Source organism: Rhinolophus ferrumequinum, chromosome 17, assembly GCF_004115265.2.
Source record: "Rhinolophus ferrumequinum isolate MPI-CBG mRhiFer1 chromosome 17, mRhiFer1_v1.p, whole genome shotgun sequence".
NCBI lineage: Eukaryota > Metazoa > Chordata > Mammalia > Chiroptera > Rhinolophidae > Rhinolophus > Rhinolophus ferrumequinum.
Genome location: NC_046300.1, coordinates 59,539,254 through 59,566,605, shown reverse-complemented (window position 1 = coordinate 59,566,605; position 27,352 = coordinate 59,539,254). Strand labels below are relative to the sequence as shown.

At 41.1% G+C, this 27,352-nt stretch overlaps 1 protein-coding gene across 23 annotated transcripts in view; it reads left to right on the top strand.

The window, feature by feature from the left end:
- The window catches only part of MAGI1 (membrane associated guanylate kinase, WW and PDZ domain containing 1), a 574,001-nt gene that overhangs the window by 349,834 nt on the left and 196,815 nt on the right, over window positions 1-27,352 (top strand). The window contains exon 1 of one of the 23 annotated variants that reach the window (XM_033131857.1): window positions 10,109-10,182. The exons of the other annotated variants lie outside the window; for them this stretch is intronic. The gene's annotated coding sequence lies outside the window, so the exon portion shown is untranslated. Of the gene's footprint in view, window positions 1-10,108; window positions 10,183-27,352 lie in introns of those variants that run through there. 23 annotated transcript variants of the gene reach the window in all.

Genomic DNA, 27,352 nt, shown 5'->3' with positions numbered 1-27,352 from the left:
CATGCGCATCCATCCATCCCTCCATCATCCATCCATCATCCATCCATCCCTCCATCATCCATCCATCCCTCCATCCTCCATCCATCCCTCCATCATCCATCCATCCATCCATCCATCCATCCATCCATCCATCCATCCATCCATCCATGTGACCATTACCCAGAACACCGTGAGCCTTCTAGCTGGCGTCCTCCTGTCTTCTCCCATAAAACACTTCTCCTCCCTCTCAGCGGTAACCATTGTTCTGACTTAGCACCCTAGATTAATTTTGCCTGTTCTTGAACTTCATATAAACGGAATCATGCAACGTGTATTCTTTTGTTCTAACTCCTTTAGCTGATGGTACTTCTGTGAGCTCCATCCATATTGTTTGCATGTAGTGGCAGTTTGATTTTTTTATTGCTGTGTACTCTTGCATCGTATGAATATACCATGACCTGTTTATCCATTCTTTTGCTGATTTGAGTTGTCTCCAGTTTTCAGCTCCTACTGGCTACATTCTTACACAAGTAGACACATACTCGATTCCCACTTAGGAGCAGGAATGCCGGATCACAATGTAGGCATGTGTTAAGCAGCAACAGATATTTCCACACTGTTTCCAAAGTGATTGTACTCATTGTACTCACATTGCACTGCGTGAGAGTTCCCGTTGCTCCTCTTCCTCACCAACATTTGCTATTGTCAGTCTTTGATTTTCTGTTGTCCTGGTGGACAGTGGGATCGCGTTGTGATTTTCCTGGTGTGCAGTGATACTGAGCACCTTTTCAAATGCTTATTTTCTATTCGGATATCCTCTTTTGTGAAGTTCTTGTTCAAATCTCCCTCCCCCCTTTTCAAATTGGGTTGTCTTTTTCTTGCTGATTTATAGAAAGAGATGGGTTTTAAATTCCAACTCTGTTTCTTATTCGCTGTGTTGGGACAGGTTGCCTAAACTTTTTGAGCTTCACTTATAGGATGGGTCGGTAACACCTGCTTTATAGATTGCGGTAAGAATGATATGAGGAAATGCATGTTAATCGCTAAGCATAGTTCTATGTACAAAGAACGCATGGATGACTGGTATTTAAATTGAAAAATAAATGTATTCTAATATTAGATGCACAGCCTGTTAAGGTATTCTAACATTGTTTTCTTCCTTCTCTTTCTCTATGCCACCTTCTTCTTTTTATACTTAGAGTACAGAAGGAAAGGCAGTGGCCATGTACATAATACACAGTAGGCGAGAGTGATGGATTTCTTACAAGGGAACACTAGAAGTCAGATCTGTTCTCCTAAGAAATTTGTCTTTGCAACAGGGACAAATGAGAACCAGAAGAGAATTTTTGAAAAGGAGAGAATAAGGTAAAATGTAGATGTAGGATCCTAAGTAGTGGTGAGGAGCATGCCTTTTTAAATTTTCTCTTCTGCCCTTATCAGTTAGCTTCTTGGAGACTTAGTTTCCTCATGTGCAAAATAGGGGTAATGACACCTCCCATAAAAGGGTTGTGATGAGGCCTCACAGGCAATGCACACCCTGGGGGATGCTGGGGTGACCATGGTCGTGGTGCTAGTGCTGGCGGTGATGGCGATGCTGGTGAAGGTGCTGAATGTGCCACTTTTGTTAGCCCACATGTTGCTATTCCAGTGAAAAGCTGCTTCAGGGGCAGAGGCAGTGGCAGTTTCAGAGAGTAATGTGACTGCCCCAGGAGGTGCGCATGTCGGAGAGGAGCACCGAGTCCTCTGCCCTGGGAGGACCCAGTGTAGGACGTCCATTTGTACACTAGATTCGTGTATGCTGGCGATGACCTGGACATCCCAAAGTTCTGTTACTCATTGAGAATGTATCTCCAATGTACATAGAAGTCAGAATGGAAAACAAATCATAGTGGCACAGGTGGTTATTGACACTTGACTTAAAGCACCCATATCGGCATTGACCAGAAGCTGGGTTTCAAGGGGACTGCCTGGAGCACTGCTTTCGGGGCACTGAGAAGCACGGGGTTCTGGTCGCTGAGTAAACACAGGTTTTGGAGATGGACAGAACCGGGTTTGACTCACTGCCCCTCCATTCTCTGGCTTTGTGATCTTGGAGAAATTGCTTCCCTGAGGTTTCCTAACTCATAAAATCGGGACAATAGTATCATCCCCATAGAATTGTGGTGAGAGTTATGTTACATAATGCATGAGAAGCACCAGGTGAGGTCCTCGCACACAGTAGGTGTTAAAGCTGCAGAAATAGATCCATGCATCTGATGAATAGAACTGCACACTCCGTGTCTATTTCCATGACAACTATTTAGTGAGCAGAATGGCATGTTGCAGAGCAGGAGGAAGGGATCTTTTCAGTGTGACCATCTTCTACGGGGTAGGACTTGCTACACCTCGTCTCTATCATGGGTAAAAATAGGCTGTATTGCAGAGGTTGGTCTCTGTAATTCTGCTGCCCAAATGCTTGGTGTTTATCAGAGCGATTACAACTGAGATCAGCCTGCTGTATAACAAACACGCACTGGAGGCTGAGTTGGGCAATTTGTCATTTACTGACACAGCACACTGATGGGCACATTCAAATGGTAAGTGCATATGGTGGACTTCTTTGTTCTTTCCCCCTCATTAACTCTGATCTGCTAAGAGCCCTTTAGCATACTCGTTAGGTAGGACAGGCTCCCTAGAAGCATTTCATTGGACTGCAAGGGCTAGTTTTTCTTTTATTGCCAACTCCTGTGCTCTTCATCACTGAGACTTTGTGTGTCTGCAAGAAGACGGGCACCCCTCGGGTGGTGATGGCCCCTAAGAAGCACAGGTGCCTTTCACATCACACGTCCTGGCAAGGATCAAATCTGTATTTCATGCCCCCTTCACTTATTCATTGTGACCAATTTATTCAGAAGCTCAGTTGGCTAGTAAATGAGTGTCATGAAAAGTTCTAACGTGCACATGGTGACCATACTATTGGGAATCCCAATTTGTGTCCCGACGCCAGTGAGAGTCAAATACCAAAAGATGATACGGTGGGCTCCGTGTAGGTTGCACAGTTTTAAGGACAGAGGGATGTGGTCTTTTGTAAAACAGGTCATTTGTAGAGAGAGCTAGTCATTACAAATATAAAGGGTCAGTTTTGACAATGTCCCTTTTGCAATAAAAGTTTAAAGTTCTTGGAACTTTCATCTTTGATGTTGTCGTTGCAGAATCATTCTTCTCTCATTAGCTATCTTAAGTTGCATATTTGCATTTCATGAGCCATTTTCGGGCATAACAGCTGGAGGTTTGCTTTTTCTGCATTTTCTTGGGAAACCCGTAAAAAAACTGATTTGAGTACCATTCATGAAGATGGATATCTTTCACACCTTGGAGAGAAGTAATGCTAGAATTGTGACACTTTAAGGTATATGTTTAATGTCTGTTCTATTTCCATTTCTTGTTGAAATTTATAGCCATGGAAGTTCTTTTACTTCGTGTTTGCTGTTTGGTTCCCCGACTGACTAAGAAAAGCCAGAGAACTGTCCATGGAGTTATTTCTTCATAAAGGAGTAGTTACTTCCTCACACGTTCACTGCAAATCAAGTTAAATTCCACCTGAAAAACAACATCTCAAGCTGTTGTTGTTTTTTGTGTTTTTTTTTTTTATGGTGGAAATCAAAGGTTATCATAAGGAAAATACTCATCTCTTTAAATACTCAGTGAAGTGATTTATCATTTATCTTTGACAGATGAAAGTCATCATATTCCATAAGCCATGAAAATAAACATCAGCAATAGCAACTCCCTGTATCATTCTTCTGTCATATGTTAATCTTATATTTAGGCCCCTCAGTCAATTTAAAAAGCATTAGCTATATTTAGGCACGTTTCTTTTCCTTCCTAACCAACAATATTTCCCTTAATAATCAAAAATATTTGTTATTTGTTAAATAATCCCTAGAAACTAATGTGAGTATCTAAACATTTCCTAGGTAGAACTTTGCTGCAGAATCTAAACAACACAGCTTAAAATATTATCATCGGAAGAGTGTTTTTCATTTTTATCAGCATCTCTTTTGATCATATAAAACCACTATTTCTTGATTCTCTGATATGTGTATTTTTCTGAATTTGAATTTAGATATATATATTTTTTAATGTGGTAGTTTCCCCCCTCCCTGAAAATCTGTTAATCAAAGATGTACCTTACAATTAATGACATCTTAAAACAAAGTTTATAAATGTTGCAAGGCTATTGATACTATTTGTTACTTCTGCTTTGACTTTATATTTAGGCTTTCAAATTCATCATTTAGGAAACTTTAGTTCCTTAGGGATTTTGCCTGCAATTAGAATAATTTGCCAGTAGGTGGTAATATTGCCTCCCTCTTAACTACTCTCCATGGTTCAGTCAACCAGACAGAATATTTAAGCCAAGCCTCCAGGGAATAACTTAATTTTTTTCTTTTCAAATAATTGTCAAATTATTTTTTCTATTATGTAAGCAACATATACTTTTAAAATTAAGAATAAAAGCATCACAATGAATTTCAACATCCTCTTTGACCATCCTACCCTAAAGCTATTTTCTTTTGTCTTCCTCAGAGGTAATCATAGGTCATCATTTTAAAATATTCCTCTGAGATCTTTTTGAATCATTCATAAATATGTATGAACTCATAGAAAATAGGTAATATATAGTAGGGAGAGAGTGTGTGTTTGGATTAACATAAAGGGTGCTACACTCTTCTTTGAAGTCTTGTTCATAAAACATCCTGGCCTAGGACGTTTTTTTGTTTTGTTTTGTTTTGTTTTTTTTCTCCCTTAAAGAAGCTGGGAAAAGGGAGGGGAGAGATAATTTTGTAACTTTGTTTTACTTTAGTTATAGTCATTACCCTACTTAGGATTTCTGCTTCTTGAGATAGTTTCATTAATTTATCCTAGAAAATGATCCATTTGTTCTAAATTTTGAAGTTAATCAGTGTAAAGTTGTACATGGCATTCCCTTAAAAATGAAAATAAATGCCTTCTATATTTGTAATGATTTCTTTTTGTTCCTAAAATTGATTATTTGTGATTTTTTTTCTCCCTCCACTCAGGGTCATATTTGCCAAAGGTTTTTCAAATTTATTAGTCCTTTCATAAAAACAACTTTTTCTCTTGCTTTTTTTTCTTTACTGCCTCCAGTTTCCTATCTATATATCTACCTTAATTTCATTATACTTTCTTTCTACATTTTAAAAACAGTTTTATTGAAATATAATTCACATACAATATAATTCACACATTTAAAAAAAACAACAACAGTGTTTTTTAGTATATTCAAAAGATTGTACAACTGTCATTTAATTTTAGAATATTTTTATCACCTCAAAAAGAAACCCGATCCCTATTAACTATTATACCATGTGTACCACCAACTCCCACAGCTCTAGATAATCACGAATCTACTTTTTGTTTTTATAAATTTGCCTATTCTGGACACTTCATATAGATGGAATCATGTAATATATAACATTTTGTGCCTGGCTTCTTTTATTTAGCATAACACTTTCAAGGTTCATCCATGTTGTAGCAGGTATCAGTACTTCATTCTTTTTTAGGACTGAATAATAGTCCATTGTATTGGATATACCACATTTTGTTTATTCATTTGGCAGTTAATGGACATTGGTTTTTCCCCCCAGTTTTGGGCTAATATGAATAATGTTGCTATGAACATTTGTGCACAAATTTTTACGTAGATGTATGTTTATATTTCTCATGGGTATATACCGCAGAGTAAACTGCTGGGTTATATTGTAACTCTGTTTAACTTTCTGAGGAATTGCCAAACTGTTTTCCATTACATTCCTATGTATGACAGTTCCAATTTTCTACATGCTCACCAATACTTGACTTTTTAATGACAGCCATCCTACTGGATATGAAGTATCTCATTGTGGTTTTGATTTGCATTTCCTTAATGACTAATGATATTGTGCATCTTTTCATATGCCTATTGTCCACCTGTGTGTCATATTTGGAGAAATGTCTATTCATTTGCCCATATTTAAATTGGGTTATTTGTCCTTTTGTTGTTAAATTGTAGGGGTTCTTTATATTAATATATTCTAGATACAAGTCACTTGTCAGATATATGATTTACATTTTTTTCCATTCTGTGGATTGGCTGTTCACTTTATTGGAAATACTGTTTTCAGCACAAAACTTTCTAATTTTGAAGTAGTATAATTTATCTGGTTTTTCTTTTGTTGCTTGTACTTTTGATGTCATTGTCTAGCCCATTGCTCCTGTTTTTACCTAAGAGTTTTATAGTTTTAGGTCTTACATTTGGGTTTATGACCCTTTTTGTGTATGGTGTGAGGTTGGGGTCCAATTTCTTTCTTTTGCATGTGGATATCTAGTTGTCCCAGCTCTATGTGTTGAATTTTCTACTGTTTTAAAAGTTTATTTCATTTTTATTTGTATAGCTTCATGAGTAGAAAGAATACTTCATTGATTTTCTACTGTGTTCTCTACTAAACACATTTAATGCTATAATTTTATTCTGTGTAGGAATTTAGTTGACATCCCACAGATTTTATTTCATTATTTCTGGTAACATTTGCCTTCTTTTTTCTGTCTTCTTTTTTCTGTTAATGTCTATTTTTATTACATTTTACTTTGTGAGTATGGCCTGCATTATGTCAGTTCAACATAACTTTATTCAAAGGACATTTCTATTAGAAAATAACAGTAAAGCCTTTTTTCCAGCCCTGTAGATGTACCATACTTCTTTGTTACATCTAACAGTGCTATGTACTTGGTGTGTGTTCAATACACATTTGTGGAAAGACATATGCTGAGCAACCTGTTAGAAGAAATCCACACCTAAGTGTTAGAAGTGATTGCCATGGCAGTAAAGACCAACACCTAACTGAGCACTTTTCTCTGTGCCAGGTACTCATCTCAGTGCTTTGCCCTGTATTCACTCAGTCTTCATAACAATCCTAGAGGAAGGAACTCTTTATTCCCATTTTCCAGGTGAGAAAGTAGAGATGTTGCATGGTAAAGTCTCTTACCCCACGATTCCTACCGAGAAAGAGACAGGGGTGGCTTTTGAAACAGCCTCATAAGTGGTCACATTTCCACAACATTTAATTGGTCTGAGTTGTAATAATTTCTCTGGATGTTGTAATCATTCACATTGCTTTGGATGTGTTCAATGAGGGAAATTCTTGGCAGTTGTCTCGCAGTTGTTTGTTAAAAATTGTTGGTAAAGAAGTGTGGACTCTTCCCTGCCACTCTACACTGTGCCCTGCACACACTACATAGTTTGACCTTCAGGGTTCTAGGTCAGGCAGCCCTGGAGGAACACTAGCCCAAGACCTATTGGGTTTAATTTTGTGTGTGTGACAGCAGAACCTTCAGAAGTGCAGTTAAGCATGTCTCCTGGCTTATGCTGGAGACCACACAAGCTCAGAGAGGCTCTGCTTTTGAGAGCAAGTGAGTACTCTGATAAGAACACAGTAGATTTTCAGGAAGTCTTTTACTTGTGCTTTAGTTATACAGAGAGAAACCTGGTCTTTGGAGCTCTGATAGAAAATAAGTTGTTATTGTTAGGGATATTTCCAAACCAAATGAGGGCTATTTTTCTCCCCCTATTGAAGATTGGAAAGCTGCATTCTTGAATACTTACTGAAGAAAAGTTTCCTTCTTTCTTTCATAAAGAAAATGGCTTTTGTATTTTTGTTCTTTTCAGTGCGGTCTCTAAGCAGCTTCCTTGCAAAAAAGCAATTTAATTTATACTGCACAATCATTTTCTTGTGGAAAACTAATAAAATACAAATTCCTCTTTTTAGCATTAGGTTGTGGCTAAAGAAATCAAAAGTTTTACGTAGAACTGCTTTTATTTTCTTTTTGGATGATGACTGAGAAGGGAAATGATGTAAATGTTCTCATGTATGATGTGCATGGTTGATAAGACACTGTTCCCTTAACTTTATTATTTCTCTCAAACAAACCAAAAATACAAGCAAATACTTCACGCTCAGATCTCAAGGCTTTTCCTCCTTCTTACAAGTAGATGTGAACCAAGAATGAAGCAAAGGAATTTGTTTTTCCTTCCAAGGCTTCTCCTTTCCTTTTTGCGGCAGGTCGAGTAATGTGTGGGGTGCTGGTGTCTCATTTTGCTAACCGAAGCCCTGGGAGCTGTTGCAGTTTGCAGGTCCCACAGAAGAACAGGATTGGGGCTTTCATTGTGTGCAGACACTTCACACAGAGATAGTCATAATAATGATAGTAATAGCAGGTGACATTTAGTGAACACCTTTTATGTATGATGAACTGTGCCAGGCACTTGGTATATGTTATCCTCACAACAAGTAGTCCTTTTTGTTCCGTCTTTTATACATGGAGAAACAGGTGCAGACCTGGCACGTAACTTACCCATAGTCACACAACAGGAAAGTGGATAGATGAGGCTGGAACTCAGTGAGTCTGACTGCGGAATTGAGTCATGAGTGACCAGAAGGACAAGGGGCATTAGGAATGCAGTCCGTCCACTACCTGGGTTGTTCAGGGAATAGACAGATAGACAGACATGTACACAGTGACTGTTCACTGAGTAACAAATGTGTAGGAACAAATTTTATTTTCTCATCTGCTGTAAAATCCAGCTGATGCTGCATTGGAGGGAAAGACCTGTTACCTTGTTGTTTGAATGGCTCTGCTGTCCTGTCACCTTTTTCCGCTCTCATTCTTAAGACTGTTTTCCCATCGGATGAAAGCAGGACCATCACCTATTTTGAATCTAGGGTTCGCATTGCCCTTCTCCTCCCCACCCCCACGAGGAGAAATGTCCCTTACTTCTGGCTTCCTCCTTTGCTATTTTCTTATCATTCTTGACCTCAGAGCCTCTTCCAGCCCCTTTGTTTTCTTCTGTTCAAACTGCAGTAGTGAATTCCTGGAGGATGGTTGCACATGAGTCTGTAACACCTGGGTTAGAGAAAGGCAGACAGTGGACTGACTTCCTCCCTGACAGCCGTGGGCATTCTCTGCCTTATGACAAGGAGTGGCTTCAGCAGTTACCACGGACTGACCACTGGACCGTAGAGAGCTTAGCTGTCCAAAGCCAGAGGTCTCTGAATAAAGTTTTCTCACTAGGGAGGGTGAGTAGGGGAGAGATGCCTCATCAGAAACAGAATGGAGACAATACCACTGGGCTCGCACAGATTCTTTTAAAGAGTGGGCATAGATGACAGAGATACGCAGTAAGGGAACAGCTTGATTCTGTACCAGATTCTATCCTTAATTCCTGGAGTGTCTGTTCCTTGAAAGTGGGTTCTTCAAATTAATATTCTAAGCCTCTCCTTCACCTTTATCTTAACTCCAAGGAAAAACATATCAAACCAGAGAGTTATAGTATTATCTTTGAAATCCCCTCCAGAGTTGGAGAAGAGGCAGCAGGGTAGAAGTGGGTCCCACAGGACGGCACCCGGAACCCTTCTGCCCGGGCTCTTGTGAAGTCAGGGTTGCACCCCTAACCAAGAGTTCCCACCTTCATCCATCCAGCCTCCTGCATCTTGCTAGTAGAGCAGCCCCATTTCCCACCTTTCCTTGGTCCCAGACTCCCCCCAGGACCACGCGGGCCATGGGGACCTGACATGCCTGGCCGGTGAAGCAGTGCCCGCCCCGCTCAGCTCCTGCCTGCCCTGCAGGTGCGGCCCTAATCCCCCTGGCCTAGATATCCGGCAGCCTCTAGGAACCCGGGCTCTGTGATGTAATGCTCTTTTTTCACACTCGCGGCTTAAATACAGATGGAAATTGTTGTCATGTGTTAGAAATGTCGCCAGTAAAATAAAAGGCGCAAGCTTGGGCATCTTCTCTCCCTTCTCGCACCGTCAGCTGCTCCTGCCACCATCGCCTTCTTCCCTCGCAAAATCGCTCTGTGGTCAGGTGGCCGAGGCACCCCCAGCTCGCCTAGGAAGGGGTTCGGATCCCACCCCCACCCCACCCCCTCTCTTTACAGCCGCTGCGGAGCCGAGGACCAGCGTGGTGGGAGGCTCTTTCAGGCTCACAAAGGGAAGGATTAATCTTGGCGATTGGGCTGGGGTTCGCAGGCAAGTACAGTGGTCCATGGTCTCCTTTTGCCGTCACCCGCCGCCCCCTGCCCACCTCTGGATTCGAACGCTCCGCCGCGGGAGGAAGGCTGGGGACTGGCCGGCAGACAGCGGCAGAGGCGCCCTGCCGCCCCAGGTTTGCGCGTGGGTTGTGGGAACATCCATGGAGGTGAAGATGCCGTGCGCGGTGTGTGGACCAGGGAGGAGGGCGGGAAGAAGCCGGGCCAGCTTGGAGGGCCAGATGGCTGCGGCCGTGTTTTAATTCACCGGGCAGGCCCGTTTGGCCGGGCAGGGTGGGAGGGGGAGGGGGAGGAAAAAATCAGGGGTCAGTGGGTAGGGAGAGGCCGGGCTCTGGAGCAGATGCCTGGCGAACAATGGGGCTTTTGAAGGGGATGCTGGAGGAAGTGTGGCGTGCGCTTTGTATTGCCTCCTCCGCATTGCAGGTTGGAATCGGGCAGCTAAATTTTAATGAAGTGCATTCCAAAGTGTGCTCGTCAGCCTGGGCTTTCAGAGTGAGGGGCTCGGCTGAATGGGGACTGGGGGTGGGAGGGAAAGGGGGCCGGTGAAATGAGTTCCTGATGGATGCTAAAGGAGGAGATGAAAGCCTGCTCAGTGTGGAGGGCAGGGGCAGGGGGGGGGATCAATACACCCCCTCGCATATTAATAGGCTCCAGCAGGTGTTGGTAAATGTACGTTGCTGCATTGTTCCGGCGCCCAGGCCGGGGAAGGCGGGGAAAGGGAAAGCTGCCTCTCCCGGTTGCAGTGGGCAAATGCCTTTGCACTTTGGAGGGCTTTGCAAGCTCCCGGGAATTAATAAAGGAGGAAGGAACAGCGATCCGCACGCCCCTTCCCACTTCCCCCATTTTTAAAAGAATGTACTTGCAGAAGGCTTTTTAAGTTTGCTTCCTGGAAATTAACATGTGTATATGAGAGCACTGTCTCGTGTAGGTAAGATATGCATGTCTGTGAGCATCCAGAAAATAGAGAGCCGAAGCTAGAGTCCGGCTTGCTGAGCTGAGAGGCTAGTCTCCCTGTGGCTCTTTTAAGGGACTGGGCCAAGCCAGGAAGGCTGGGGGGTTTGTAAGTCCTAATTCTAACTGCCCTGGGTACCTGAGTATGAGGAAGCTATCATGTCCATGGTGGTGGTACATTCACTTGGTCTCACACAAAGGGAGTGGGTTTGTGCCTGAGCCAAATCATTTGAGGGCATGTGCAGCATATTTACAAGGATTAGGTATGTAGTGTCCTTTTCTCTTTCCTAGAGTTTACCATGCTTAGGGCTCTGTCGACTGAGAATCTTTTACGAGACTACTTATGAGTGTGTGCTGGCCAAACCACCCTCACGGGGTTTTGTTGTTGTCTGCTTGTTTGACAATTCCTCTGGAACAAGTATTCAGTGCTTTCAAAAGGTTCAGACATTTTTGTTCGTGGTTCAGCTAAAACTGGAAGCTTTTGCAGAGGGCATTATGACTTTTTATATTAAAAATATTTCAGTTGAGTGTGTATACAATGTACATGAACCCATGTATATGCACTTGGTAACCCACAGAATAACACATTGTCTTTCTGGCTCTGGGAAAATAAATGCATTTCTTAGTTGAGAATAGCTTGTCTTTCATCATCTGTAAGGCTATATTACCTTCTGAAAATTGGTGTTTTATGATAACTTTGGAAGCTCTCAAGTATTGATTGGATATGCTCTTAGGTCCTTTTCATGATTTAACTTGCACTGTGACTCGTCCACAAGACGCAACTCATCACTCGCCAGTGAATTTTAGTGCTGTTGAAAGCTTTAGCAGAGTAATGGTTATCAACAGAGCCTGGATCCCTCCATTTCTCAATTGAGCAAACAGACACCGTCTGCTATCAACTCCCAACGCCTTTCCTCTTTGGGTTTTGGGTAAGGGGATGGGGCCGAGGGAAAGGATCCCTGCTGAGGACACTGGTCTCTAACCCCCTACCCTCCACCCTCCCAACTTAAATCCTGTAGGTTACCGTTTGCATTGCTGTGTGGTTTCTTTCTTAGGCTGCATATTTCAAGCTGTATTTCTGTGGCAGCATTTAAAAAACAATGTTTGGGTTTTCATGATTGGATTTGTTGTGCTTGTGATAAAGAGGTGTAGGGTCCGCTTGTTGTTCTTTTCACTTAATTATGGTTCTTGAATGGTCTGTTATTACCTTTAACTTGAGTCTTACCTGCCAGTCCTCACCGAGTCAAAAAGCCTTGGCAGTTGTGTTTATTATGAGACCTCCCCAGGGGAGACCAGAGCCTCACTGCCTTTTAAATTAACTGTGGCCAGAAGAAGCAATTTGTTATGTGCCCCATGTGTGTCCGCTGGACCCAGGTTCTCTACAAATTTGCAGATAACGTTTTCATTAACAAAAAGAATCTCCTGGAGCCACTATACTTTCCCCCAGCCCCTAGGACAGTTTTGTGATACACGGCTGTAGATCTTTGACATTCTTGTGTATAAGAACAAACTATACCCATGTGTTCAAGGCACCATAAGTCATTACTATTGCTGATATTACTAAGACACGTCTCGCAGAGGCTTCTGCCCGGGCGCTCCTCCTCTCCCATTCACTCTTGGCATATGGATGTGAGTAGAGGAAAAAGAAGAGAGGAAAAGGAGATCTCCATAGTCACAAAGGAGCCAACCATCATGATTAATTGACACCAGTTATTGCAAAATTGAATTGTAATTTCTGTTTGACCCTATGCCATGTCATATAAAACAGCTGATGTGATACCAACTGTGATTGCCTATTTCATGATGCCAGTAATGATGTAGACCCATGTGTTTTTCTGAGGTTGGCTTATTAGAGTCGCTCTAGGGCAAAGAATTAGGGAGACACCTATAGCTAAAGGTAAAAGGATTTCTAAAGTTAAAAGTAAATATAGAAATGATATGCAGTAATAGAAAAACTACATCCAAAGATTCCCTCCACCCTGGTCAAAGCACTCCACATTTTTTTCTTTGCAACTCTGTTTTTATGGCAGAATCCAGTTAGTTTGGTAATCAACAATGTGTCAGCATGTTTGTTTCTTCTTTTAAAAAAATGTTTCTTATGTTGATAATCAGACCCCAAACATTTGAATGTAAGCACATCTCTTGCAGTCATACTGACACCCTCTGGCACCAGAAAGGCTGTCATAGCATTTTTTGAGAAGTCTGGTGGGAAGAAAAGGCAGCAATGCCAACCATTAATTCAGTAACTCTGCCGATGCCTGGGTCTGAGAGCAAGCGGCTCTGGATGACTCTTTAGGCTTTTGAATGTTATAATAAACACCAAGTACAAAGATCTTGCTGGCCTTCCTTTCCTTACTAGGTCTTGATGACAAGTTTCTGCCATTGGCAGCTTCTAAATTATGCCTGTGGATAGGGTGATGTGCCATTTTTCATTGGTAAACCTGTTTAACGCATAGTTCCATATTGATAACAATGGTACTAAATCTGTTCAGTCCCCAGTAGTCTCGTGAGTTGATAACTGAATGCTATCTAGATTCTTTCTCTTTTCCTGATACAGTCCTTGAGCTGCTATTGCTGATTTTTATTCCTTCTTCTAATGTGGTTGACATCTCTTAAAGTTTCAGTAGGCTGTCAGATTCAAGAGTAAAAACAGAATGGGGAAAATATTACCTAATTTTTACTGAGATGTTCGAGAAGATCTTAAACATGAGAGTAAAGGGGAGGTCTTTGGCTAGAAAAATGAATCAGTAGGCTGAACGTTCTTGCATGAAAAGATTTTTAAAGTTTTAGTGTTTGTGGTATCTGACCTGAAAGGGCAGCATAAAAGCACCGTGCACTTTTAACTCTGTTTTGTGAGTCTTAACACTTTCATCTGTAGCGTTTTTGTTCTTTTTCTTTCTATATCCCACTTCTAAGCACAATGCTTAGCATGTAACCTGTGTTCAATAAATACTTGAATGAGTGGATGTATCCAGAACTTTGACCAGTCATTAAGAAGTTTGAGCTATTTCCTAGCATGGATCTGTCATTACCTAAACAAGGCAAAAAGTCCAACTCCATGAAAAGTTGTTTTAAAAATAGAAAAAGGAAACACAGCTTTTCCTTGTATGTAATAACACATGTTCTTTCCTAGAAATTAGGTAGTTTATCCTGTAGTTCTATTGGCAATAAAAAAGCATTTAGATTTCCACTCACTGTTTAATTGATCTTTAAAATTGATGCTGTCCTCCTGATTAAAGCATCTCCTTCTCTCACTACCTTTCTACTTTAGAGGGTCGTGGGTCTGAATTATCGCACCGGCATATTTCTTTGCTGCAAGAAAAATTAAATCAGTGGGAACCTACAAATTTAACAACAACCATATGATAACTTTCCTGTAAGACAGTAAGTGCCATAATTTTCTAATTAATTGTGTCTCAGTGCCAAAGAGAGTTGCTTTAAAAAAAAAAAACATAGTGATTGTGGATAGAGACCTGACAGGAAGCAGGGAAGTCTAAAATGTTTAACTCCCTTTTATGAGGCTCAATACTCCAGTTTATGGAGGCCTTTGCTATTTCTTTTTGTAGCTTTTTGAACCCCTTAATTCACTACTTATATTTTTACCTGGAGGTGATCTCGTATCAAAACTAACTTACCTTCTAAATATTTGCGTGCCTACCATGTGTCAGGCACATTTTAGGTCTTGGGATAGTGCAGGGAATGAAACAGACAAAACTCCCCGACCCTCCTGGATCTTGTATTAGAATCCATGTGAATTTGGTCCTAATAAGATCAGGGAATGGGGAATAAGGTGGAAATGATCAGTTAAAATGAAATCTTTCAGCTGTGAGACATTTGTTCCTAAAAATCACTGTGGTTGGCAAAACTGGCATTTGCTTCATTACTTGCAAAGAGGTCGAGCACCATGGAACTCTAGAGTATAAAATTATGCACTAGCCCTCACTTCTTACAAGTAACCATTAGGTGTATATTTAATTTAGTTTCCCTCCAAAACTTTCATCATTAACATATACGCACAGTTTTCTTTTTCTTTCAAATAAAATGGTATCACACTCAACATCCTGTTTAGTCAATAAGTCACTTTTTTGCCTCCACCTGAAACTTATATCTTAATAGGAGAATACAAATATTCCTACCTAATTCTCGGTGACAACTATCTGGTGTGTGAGGGTTTGTATAATCTAATTCATCATTGCTGGGATGGAGAGGTTGCAGATTAGATTATTTTCATTTTTTTCAGTTTTACTAGCCATGCTATCTTTGCACACGCATCCAGCTTGTTTTTTTCTTATTGCCATTACATATGGGCAGCTTTCCACATTAGTACATCTATGCCTGCCTCATTCTTTCTAGTAATAACTGTCACCTACATTGATTAGGTGGTTGTTTGCTAGGGCTGCTTCATTTTGTTCTCACAAAAACTCTAAGGTAGACTTACTCGTTCAGCAAATATTTTTTAGCAACCTTTATGTGCTAGGAACTGTTGCAGGTGCTTGGGATAGTATTAACCAAAACAGATAAAGATCCCTCCTGGAGTTTATGCTCTGGCCATGGAAATAGATAATAAGCAGTAGATGTACTAAATCAGTACATTATTTTCTTTATTAGCAGGTGGTAAGTGATGTGGTGTTGGGGCGGGGGGAAGCAGAGCAGACTAAGGCGGCCAAGACTGTGGAGATGTGGATGTTGTGACTTTCAATAGGGTTGTCAGGGCAGATCTCACAGGGAAAGCAGCATTGAAGCAGAGACGTGAACGGGTAAAGAAAGGAGCCACCTGTGTACCTGGATGAAATACAAATGCCCTGTGGCAGAAGCACACAGGCCTTGTGCAAAGGCCCTGTGGCAGAAGTGCCTGTATTGTCTGCAGAACCACAGGGAGGCCAGAGTGGCTGGAGTAGAGAGAGCTATGCAAGGAGGTCAGAGTGGAAGAGAGAGAGGACAAATTATGCCAAGCATTTGAGGCCATTTTAGCCACTATACTCAGAGTGAGATGGGAGCCACTGCAAGGTCTTGATTGAGATAGTGACATGCCTCAATTAACATTTGAAAAGTCTCACGTTAGGTAATGCATTAAGGATATATGGAACGGTGGATACACAGAACACAGGAAGCTGTGATTGAAATTTTGGTGCAAGATGATGGTGGCTAGACCAGAGTAGTTATGGTAGCAGTGATGGATATATTTTGAAAGTATACCCACAAAAATTGTCTGATGGATTAGATGAGGGGCGTGAAAAAGAGAGGAGTTACGAATCACTCTAGGTGTTTCTAAATCTGAACAGCTGGAAGGATGGAGCTGCCATTTGATGAATGGGGAAAGCTGGGGCTGTGTCATCTTTTGGTTGTCGCTCTGGAGTTTCGTTTTGGGTTTAGTGAGTCTGAGATGTCTACTAGACTGGGCTGTTAGGAAGGCAGAGTGGAGTTTGCGGAGAACATCGCTGTACCATGATTTTGGTCATCATTTCCCAGTTTGGGGGTGCTAGGAGCAATGCTGGGTGGGGTATTCTCATACATCGAGCTGGGAGCCCAATTGTGAACCTTTCTGTAGGTTAAACTCCTGAAAGTGATCACTGAGTTTAAGAAGGTGTGCATTTTAGGATTAGAAAGTACTTCCAAACCACTCTCCCAAAAGAGTGGTATAATTTACATTCCCATCAATGTGTACAAGTATTCATTTCCCTTCATCTTTGCCAAAAAAAGAATATCATGTTTTCAAGTTTTGCCAGCTTGATAAGTGAAAGATTTTCTTATAGTCTTTACTTACAAGCTCAGGTATCCTCTGGCCTCAGGCTGTATTCAGCTTCTGGGAAGCAGGAGTTTTTCCTGCTCTGTGAAGGTGTGCCTGACGTGGCACGGTGGGGGCTGAGATCACACAGGTAGACCTCAGAGAGATTGTGGGTTCGGTTCCGGAACGGTGCAATAAAACTGGTAAAGCGAGTCACATGAAATTTTTGGTTTCCCAGTGCATATAAAAGTTATGTTTATACTATACTGTAGTCTGTTAAGTGTGCAATAGCATTGTGTCTAAAAGACAATACCTGAATTTAAAAATACTTTATTACTAAATAATGCAAACCATCGTCTGAGCCTTCAGTGAGTTGTAATCGTTTTGCTGGCGGAGGGTCTTACCTTTACTTTATAAAAAGTACGGTAAAGTGACATGGAATAAGGTGACACACAATAAAAAAGAGGTATGCCTGTATTCGGTAGGACAGACTCATTGCTTGAGGACCTAAGATTTCTGCAAGAGCATGGAACATATTCAGCATTGTTCAAGCAGCCACTTAAAGACTAATGGGGGATACCTAAGTAGCAGTTTTAAAGTAGATCTCCTTCAAAAGAGGAAATTTTGAATTATAGCATCCTGGGGAAGAACAGTGCATTCTGGTCTTTGGACAACTTTTGATACCACATGTTGAATTTAAATCATTGGTATAACCACAGTAGTTAGAATGTTGAGAGAATTCAGATTTCTTTTAAGTTATACAGGGTCAAATGAGCACCAAGTAGGAATATTTGTGATTTTTTTTTTACTAATTAATGAAACAAATCGTTGCTATGACCCAGCTGTGTACTAGATATTTTGCTAGATCCAGAGGATACAAAGATGTACAAAACACAGCCTTTATCCTTAGAGAGGGTCCAGTGGGGTTGGTGGCAGTGGGAGATACATACATGGCAATGACAATCCAATGTCACATGGGCAATAAAAGAATGTAAAGGGCCTTGGGGAATAGAGAGACTGGTCCAACTTTGTTCAGAATTCAGGTCAGGGAGGGTTTCAGGGAAGAGACATTGGTTTGGTTTTGAAGGACAGACAAGAGTTTGCCAGATGGACAGTGGAGACATTCCAGGAAAAGGACCCAACCATGTGCAAATCATGGCATAAGAGGCTGGTGTTTCTGAGAAGCATCAAGTCACTGATTATTGGATGTGCAGTGCTAAGAGTTGGAGGAACAGGCAGGGGGAGATACACAGAGGTCCTTGTATGTTCTGCCAAGGATCCTGGAACTTATCCTGGGGGGCAATGGGAGTCTTGGAAAGTCTACGCAGAAGACTGGTATGCTATTTGCATTTTTTGTAAACCACTTTGGCAGTCATCTAAGGCGGAGGTCATCCAGCTATGGTCCTCGGGCAACAGTCAGCTCACTGCCTGTTTCTGTTTAAAACATTCTATTGAAACAGTCATGTGTTTATGCATTGTCTATGGCTGCTTTTGTGCTACAATGCCAGTGTTGAGTAGTTGAGACAGAGACTGTATGGCCTCCAAAGCCTAAACTATTTATCTGGCCCTTTACAGAAAAAGTGTGTTGGCCCATGATGCAGGGGATGATATTCATGCAGGAGGGGCAGCAGGGAAGCTGTGGTCCAAGTGAAAGCCCAAGTTAAGGCCCAGGAGGAAGGCAGATACCCACGAGGTACTCAGGAGAGGGAACTTAGTGAGTGATGGACTGGGAGATGGAAGGGAGAGATTGGGGTCCAAGATGGCAGGCACACGGGGTCCTGGGAAAGGAGTGACCAGGTGCTGGAAGGTCACAAAGGACTCCAAATGGAGATGTGCAGCGGAGTGTAGGATAGGTGAGCCCGGAGTGGCCTAAGTGCTGCTCAAAATGGAAAGTTTAAGTTTGGACCTGTCTTCATAGTATCATGTTAATACGTAAAAGTCCAGAAGCGCCGTATCCCAATGCCCCATCTAATAGCCTGTTCTTGAAATGAACTCCCATCTTTGTCATTCTTAATATTTGGTGACCAGTCAAGTAAGGCTTGGCTTCACGTGTACACACTCTGCAGACGACACGCTCGGTGACCTACCTCTGCTCCGAACCACTGTGTGTGTGGTATCAGTGGCAACTCTTTACTGCCTCCTTGGCTCTTTTCTCCAGGAAACATTTCTGATTTCCCTACCTAGAACATAACTTCAAAGAGAAGTTCAGCATCTCGTATATTTTTCTGTGACTACCAGTGTACCGTGAAATCACAATTTAGGTGTATAAGTATTTATTTCTTAATTACAGAAGCTGATAGTTAAATGATGGCATAAAGCAGTTATCCTACCTCTTGTTCATTCTGTCATTCAACAAAAACCTTTTTGATCATATTGTATATGCCAGGTTCTCTGCTAGGTACGAAGGGTGCAAGGATTGCCCTCGTGGAGCTTATGTTTTAATAGAGGACAGATAATACCAGACCCTCTATGCTTTTTCCAATTCCTAAAACTGTAGAGTGTAATATTGTGAAAGGACTCTGAGATTTTATTCTTAATCGACCTTCTTATTTTACAGAAGTTTACACTGAATAGCGATAGAACCAGAACTGCCCATCTCACCAAGAGTGGTGAGGCTTTCATCTGTGTTGTCCAGATTGAATGATGTGATTTGATTCCCATTTAAGAACATAGTTTTCATTGTTCTAATGCGCCTTTATATACAGGGCATTGCTTGTCATCTCGACTCTGGTGAGTGTCGATTCTGAAGTTTGTCTTTTTGCTATCAGTACAACCCTACCAGACTTGTCTTATACTGCAAAAACTCTGCCTTAATGGGGTCACGTTTAGGGAGGGAGGCTGCGCCCCAGTCCATGTTCTTATCCCATATAACATGCTGGGATCTGTATTCTTGAAAACTGACACAGAAAATGAAGGCATACAGAATCTCTGGCAGCTTCCCGTTTTCATTTTTACAGGAGTTGAAAGCGTCAATTTTCATTTCATGCTATGAATTGCTTGTAATATGGGTTTTAGCGAGTCTTTCGTAGGCAGATGAGCCAGAGCTTTGGGGCTGTTCACGAAAGGAGCCTCTAAGGAAAGCAAACAAGAGAAGAGGATCTGGAGCCTCAGGGAGAGAACCACCTGTGTGCCAGAGAATGGAGATCCAGGATATTCCTCTCCCAGCACTGCCAAGGCGAGCTTCTCTGTGCTTACCAGATACTTCGTAAAGTTATTCACTGACTCAGAGCTTCTGTCTGGTGTCCTTGTGTTATATGTCATGCAAGTATGTGGGATAGAGGGTGTACTTAAAACTCCCAATGACAGTGAAAAAGGAACCAGGTAAGGAAAGACTTTGGGGCCCAAGGATATCTTATTGGGGAATTAGAATATACATAAAAGGAGTTTAACCAGCAGTCTGATAGCAAAGCACTTACCAGCAGTAGATTAGGATAGAAACTTCCAGGGCAATCGACCAGATTATTCTTCTGGTGCGTCTTCCTTACTGGAAAATTAGCAAGCCTTTGGAAAATTCTAGCTTCTTGGCAATTTCTCCTCCTTGAAGACACACATTAGCTACAGCAGATTTTGTGACTTATTACAGGCTGAAGAGAAACCTGCACCCCCATTCCAGAAGCCCTGCTGCCCAGTGTTTACACCTTCCAGTGTGAAGGTGTTGGGGCAAGCGATTCTGCTTGCCAATCTCAGAGGTGTTAAAAGAAAATCGGTTACTTGCCAGTTTGAAAAAACGTGGGCTCCAACATTTTGTCATTAAGAAAACTTGTAGTTTGTTTGAGATGGCGTTAATCTAAATGAGTTTTAATGTATTTATGAGACATGTTTAACTTCTCATGTTAAAATCACAATTTTTGGAGTCAATTTCATTCACGTTTTGAATTTACCTACAATAAAATTCGCTCCTTTTTGCTATATGGTTCTCTGAGTTTGACAAATGCATATAGTCATGTAACCACCACTTCAGAGAACACACAGCATAGTTCTGTCACTTCCCTTCCCCCCAAAAACATTCTTTCCTGCAGCCCTTTTGTTCTGCTGCTAATAATTTTACCTTTTTCTGAATGCCATATAATTGAAATTACACAGTATGAAGCTTTTGGATTTAGCTTCTTTTCATTTAATAAAATGGATTTCAGATTTATCCATGTTTTTGCCTGTATCGTTAGTTTGTTCCTTTGTATCGCTGCATAGTATCCCTTTGTATGAATGTAATACAATATGTTTATCCATTCAGGAAAGTTGAATTGTTTGCATGTTGGGGGATTATGAATAAAGTTACTGAAGGAGCTCCCAAAGAAAGCAAGAGAATCGGTCAGAGCTCCAGGGAAAGAATCAAATGTATACTGAAGAGGTGTGTGTGCAAACATAGGTTTTCATTTTGCTTGGGTAAATTCCCAGGAGAGCAGAGGTTGCTGTGTTGTCTGGTATATTTAACTTTATAAGAAACTGACAAACTCTTCCAAACCGATTACCATTTTGCTTTCTCCTTTAGCAATGGATAAGAGTTCCAGTTGCTGTGCATGTTCATAGCACTTGGTGTCAAATTAAAAAAAAAAGTTTTTTTTCCCTTAGATTTTTTAATAATGTGGTGGTATTTCATTGTGATTTTAAATTGCATTTTCCAAATTATTAAAGATGTTGAACATGTTTTCGTGGGCTTATTTGCCATCTGTATGTCTTCGTTGGAGAAGTGTCTGTTCAAACTCTTTATGTATGTTTTAAATTGGTTTTTCTTCAATTATGAATTTTAATGACATACACAAATATCACTCAATCCTGCTAACCATTGATTTGCTTAATTTGTTTAAAATATCAAGATGATATTTTCAAACATGATTTACAAACATCTTATTATCAAACACGAAACTTAACATAGCAGTCAGACAAATCTGGGTTTACAGCCTAACTCTGTCATTGACAATCTGGATGACCTTGGCAAGTCATTAGACCTCTGTAAGACTCAGTTACCTCATCTGTGAAATGGTCTTAATGCCTAATTGCTGATGGTTGTTAGGTTTAAATGAGCGCCTTGCGTAGAACCCAGCACATATTAGGCATTCACTAAGTGACAATTCTCATTACAAATGTTGTCAGGTGAATTTATTGAACCACGTCTGCCTTCCCCACAGCCAATAAGTAGGGTCCCTGAGGCAGGTCCTTGTCATGTTGACTTCACCTTGGTAATACCAGTGTCTGGCATAGTACCCAGTGGATGAAAGGCTTGGATGAACCGCTTGAATAAATACATGAATGAAGAAAAGAGTGAGTACAGTTTATGCTTGACTCACCAAGAATGCCACAAATATATCGTTGTGAGGCACTATTCTGAATCTAGTATCTGTACCTTTATTACATTTTCCATTTGCTTGAGTGCTGTCGTCACTGATATCTTTTTACCCACACACTTCAAATTTATTTTTAGGAAGGTTGAGGCATAAGGTTTTGGGATGCTACATGCTTTCCTTCTTCTCTCTGCTTTTTATGCATTTTCAAAGGCCAAATGGGCCATGACCCATGAGGGATTTCTCTTCCACTTCAGTGTGATATCTGCAAGTAACTGCCGAATAAATCAATTGCTTCCCCGCTCTGTGCCAACTACTGCTTATCACTCAGTTCTACTGGAGGTTGCTGCCAATTATTTCTTGACTGTTTTTTGGATAGTGGGTGTGTTACAGGCTGGTCTTTCCTGTCTCCAAGAAACTGGGCCTGTAGATACAACATCTGGGTTTCTATAATGTGACTCCATTTTTAAGAAATCGCTGACTTTGGCAGGGTACTTTCAGAGCCTCACCCATTCCATCATTGGTCTCCTGAAAACCATTGTTGCAGCTGCTCTCTGCTGAGTCAGCTGTTAGAACTGGGCCAGAATATCTCATTCTGTAGGCTGAGCAATACTTGAAACCAACCTTGCACTGAAAGAGAGAAAGTTAACTTCAATCTACTTTGCCGCATTCTTTTTTTTTTCTTTTCTTTTTTTTTTTTTTTTTTTTGCAAAAGTAGCTGTTTGAGGCCATGCATGGGAAATGGAAATAGGGGCTGAGAATGTCAGTCTGGATGCTCTGTGATGTGTTAATTATTTATCTTCCATCTAGCCACAAACGTCACACCACTGTCACTGTGGAAAGTTCTCCAAATTGAACTGCCTTCATATTCTGATAATCCATTTCACCTTTGAGAGGCTGGTAGAAGCAACAATCGCATCTTCAAGGAGAAAATCACAGTTCTTCTTGGTATAGATTTTCAAAACAACTTTCTCACCTGGTGAATTACCACCTAACCTGAATGTGTTTTTAGTTTTTCTTCATTAAAAACTCAGTTAGACCATTACATTGAATCCTTAAAAAGCCCTGTTCTTAAGCTTCATCTTGGTTGTACCTCTTAGAACACTAAGAGCTGGTCTATGGTGGTGTAATAATAATGAGACATTAAATGCACTTGAACTTTCTCCTGCTTCCAGGAAGTCTCCTTTTTGTGGCTGTTTAGTTTATCTTTCGTTGTTGTTGTTGTTGGCATAGCTGTTTAAAAAAACCTTGCAGTCAGCACACACGTGCCCTGTCATCAAAGAGAAACGCCACTATTAAAAAACTTACGGAATTCATTGGAATTCGATGAAATGGGCTCTCGTTAGACTACAGAGAAACCCACATATTCTTTGTGAGCAGCAGAGACAGGCTGACTAGCTCAGCCGCACTTTGCAGCCCTTTCCCACTGTGACGCTGCCATGTTTAGCTGCCTTACAAGAAGCGTGTTCTGAAGCTGTGAGTAAGGAAAGTGATGTCATTATAGATTAGAAGACATTTGAAAATCAGTTATAAGTCTTTGCATGGCCTGAGTCTGAGAGGAACAACAGCATCCCAAAAAAGAAAGAGCTTAAATTAACATCTATACTTGTGCTGTACAATACGGGAGCCGCTAGCCACACGTGAAATGGAGCAATTCTAATGTGGTCATTGTGAATTGACATGTACTGGCAGTATAAAATAAATATACACCAGATTTTGAAAAGTCAGTACTTGAGAAAAGAAGGTAAAATATATCACTGATAATTTTTTATTGATTTCCTATTGAAATTATAGTAGTTTGGGTATATTGGGTTAGAGTAGATATATTATCGAATTAATTTCACTTGTTCCTTTTGACTTCTCTTTAATGTTATATGTGTAATTTAAAATTACGTCCGTGGCTCACATTATGTCTCTGTTGGACAGTGCTGAGTGACTCTGTGACAATGGTTGTAGGAGTTGAAGTCAGATTTCATGGTATTGTTCATTTGCTAATGAGAATTCACATTCATGGAAGCAAAGCCTTTGAGCATTCTGGCAGATCACAGGGGCCTGGGTAGGTGATGGCTAAGGTTTCTTTCCTGGATGTTGGGCTTATCACAACTTTGGTGTGAAGTTCAAGATAAAGGAATGAGGTAACAAGGTCAGAATACAAAGGAAAACCCAGCGATTTCTCTGGAGGAGCTTGCTTTCCATGGGCTTCTTATTTGACCTAATTTTCACTCTCAGAATCCTCAAGTATGTCAATATCAGCGAGTCTGTCTCTAATGTCATGCACCTCGTAGAAATTGCAAAGGGCTAGGCCTGCAGTTAAATGCCTCTATGGCATGTTTAAAATTGTCCCTCTCTCCACTATTCCCAAGAATATTGAGGGAAGTCTGTGTATATTGGTGTCAACTGGATGTTTTTGATCTGGCCATGAGGAGACCGGGCAGAGCATAACCAGGGCTGAGCCCCTCCCCCATGCCTGGTTTTCCTTCTCTGTGCTGAGAGAATCAAAAACATGGAGCAAACAGGAGCTGTTATTTCTTGTCCACAAGGAGGTTACTCGTCCAGCAAATATGGAGCACTTTGTGCGGTGAACTGTCGTTGGGCAACAGCAAGAAAGCAGACTAAAATCCCTGCCTCTGGGGAGTTACATTCCAGTGTAGCCTATAATGTAATTTAAAACACTCATTTGGAATGAATTTGTGAGCTAGAGGGGACCTTGGAGGTTATGTAGTCCAACCCATTTATTTAAAAAGAATAAGCGTCACTTTACATTTTGAATCTACACAGGGGCTAGTGCAGTGCCTCCCACATGATAGGCACGAATTGTGTCTGCTCATTTAGTCAACAGATATTTATTAAACACCTACTGTGTCCTAAGCACTTTCCTAAGTGTCGGAGATATGTTGGTGAACAGAAGAAAGATTGTTGTTCTCAGTGAGCTGAGATTCCACCTGGGGATGGGTAGTGGGGTGTCGGACAACGGCCACAAAAGGTAAGTAAGTTAGTTATATGGTATGTATGAAATTGATAAAAACTATGAAAGGAAAAGAACAGTCAGAGCAAGGTGAGCGGTGTTGGGAATGCTGACGGGCGATGGATGGCAACTTTAAATATAGCCTAATTGGGAAGGTGACATTTGTTCAAGAGGTGGAGGGTGTTAACCTTCCAAATATCTGGAAGGCGGGGCAGGGGGCAGAGTCCAGGGAAAGGGAACAGCCTGTGTGAAATCTCTAAAGCAGGAGCGTGCCTAACTTGTTTGAAGAGCAGCAAGGGGACCAGCAGCAAGGGGACCAGCCTGGGCCAAAATAGACCAAGAGGAGAAAGGGTATTAGAAGATGAAGTCAAGACATAATAGGGAATTAGATTGTGTGTGAACTTCACTTTTGTAATACAGGTTTTGCGCAGAAAAGTTCTGTGGTCTGACTTATATTTTTGCTTTAATTTTTTTTAACATACAGGAGAATTTCCCTTTATTGGTGTACTGACTGTATCCTGACTATGACAGTGGTTACATGACTGTGCATGTAACCACTGTCATAGTCAGGATACAGTCAGTCATTCCATTACTCTCAAAACTCCTCCTTCCTGCCCCTGCATTATCTTAACATTTTCAAGGACAGTTCTGGATGTTAGATGGTCTGTGGACAGAAGACTGTAGGAAGGCGAGCTTGGATAGGGCAGGACAGGGGAGGTGCATGCCACCATCAAAGTGAGTGATGATGGACGTTTGCCCAGGGTGCCTAGGAAGTGGTCACACTCTGGGTTGATTCTGAAAGTAGAGGTTTGGGGGGAGGTGGACCAAAAGGATGACATCATGATTTTTGCCCTGAGCCAAAACGAAAGCGGGAGTCATCATTTACTGAGATGGGGCGGGTTGCAGGTTTGAAGAAAGAGATGGCTGTTCAACTTCGGCATTTTGGGTCTCACTGTCTGTTAGATGTCTGATCAGCGATACTGACAGAGAAGGCTGCTGAGTCAAATTGCACAGTTTATGTTTGGAAACCAGGTGCACGTCGTGAAACAGTCGTATAGGAACCACTTGTCAGTCTTTAGGATTCAGAGCTGCTTGATTACCCTTGCACCCAGATCGTTGTCTGCCCCATCTTCAGTGTTGTCTTTCACTTCTCTTCTTCATCCATTCTTTCATAGAAAGATATATGTCCTTCCTATGCAGAGAATACTACAAAGTTCAGTACGACTGTAGTGGGCCTGGTGTTTGCTTGACATGTTAACAGAAAAAATGACCTGTGTCAGCAGAGAGGAAAAACTGGTTCAGAAGGACTCTTTTTACTCCACCAAAGCTGTTGAGCTCCAGGAGGATCTTTTGGTGTTTGACTTTGAGTCACTATGTATTGATTTAGTCATTCTTGGTGCCTTTAGCTGCCAATGCACTTGAGTTGAAGAAGACAGAAGGGAAGGCAAAGCTAAAATTAAAAGCAAGGTATGATGTTAGTTGGCAAAAAAGGATACAAAATTCTACATATGGTTTAATCTCAAATTAGATTGAAAACTTGTGTGTGTGTGTGTATATATATATATATATATATGTACAGAGTACGTGCTGAACAGAGTATCCTAAAATGTAATTAAGTATAACTCAAATGTAAATCTCTGTGCTGAGAAACGGTGGGAGAGTTTTGCTTCATTTAAAATATTTCTCCATGTTTTGGGGATTTTCTCAGTGTGTGTGTGTATGTGTGTGTGTGTAGCTAATAGCCTTGTGATCTTGTGATATCATTATAATTTTATAATTAGAAAGAAGATTCATTAATTAATGAAAAAAGAAGGCAAGTGAACTTGTCTGTTTCATTGGCTTTTTTGTGTACCAGTACTGAGTGTTTTTCTTGTTTGTTTGTTTGTTTGTTTGTTTTTATCAATCTCTCTCCGTCCATGTTTCTCCCTGTTATTATCTCAGAGGAGTCAGCATTTATGATTACGTGACTTCTGGCTGCATTTCTGATGCCCTTGCTTACAAGGTCTGATAATTAAGTTTGTGAACTTGTTGCACTGATGTTGCTAACCTTTTTTGATATCTGAGGGATTACTCATTATGAATTTGTACCAACTGGACAAACAGTTAACCAAGTTTACTATTTGGAAGTGCTGAAAATGCTGCGTGAAAATTAGACGACCTGAAATTTTCATCAACAACTCGTGGCTCTAGTATCACGACAATGCACCAGCTCACACAGCACTGCCTGTGAGGGCGTTTTTAGGCAGTAAACAAACAAATAACTGTATTGGAACACCCTCCCTACTCACCTGATCTGTCCCTCAGTGATTTCTGTCTTTACTCGAAGAGAAAGGAAATATTGAAAGGAAGATATTTTGATGACATTC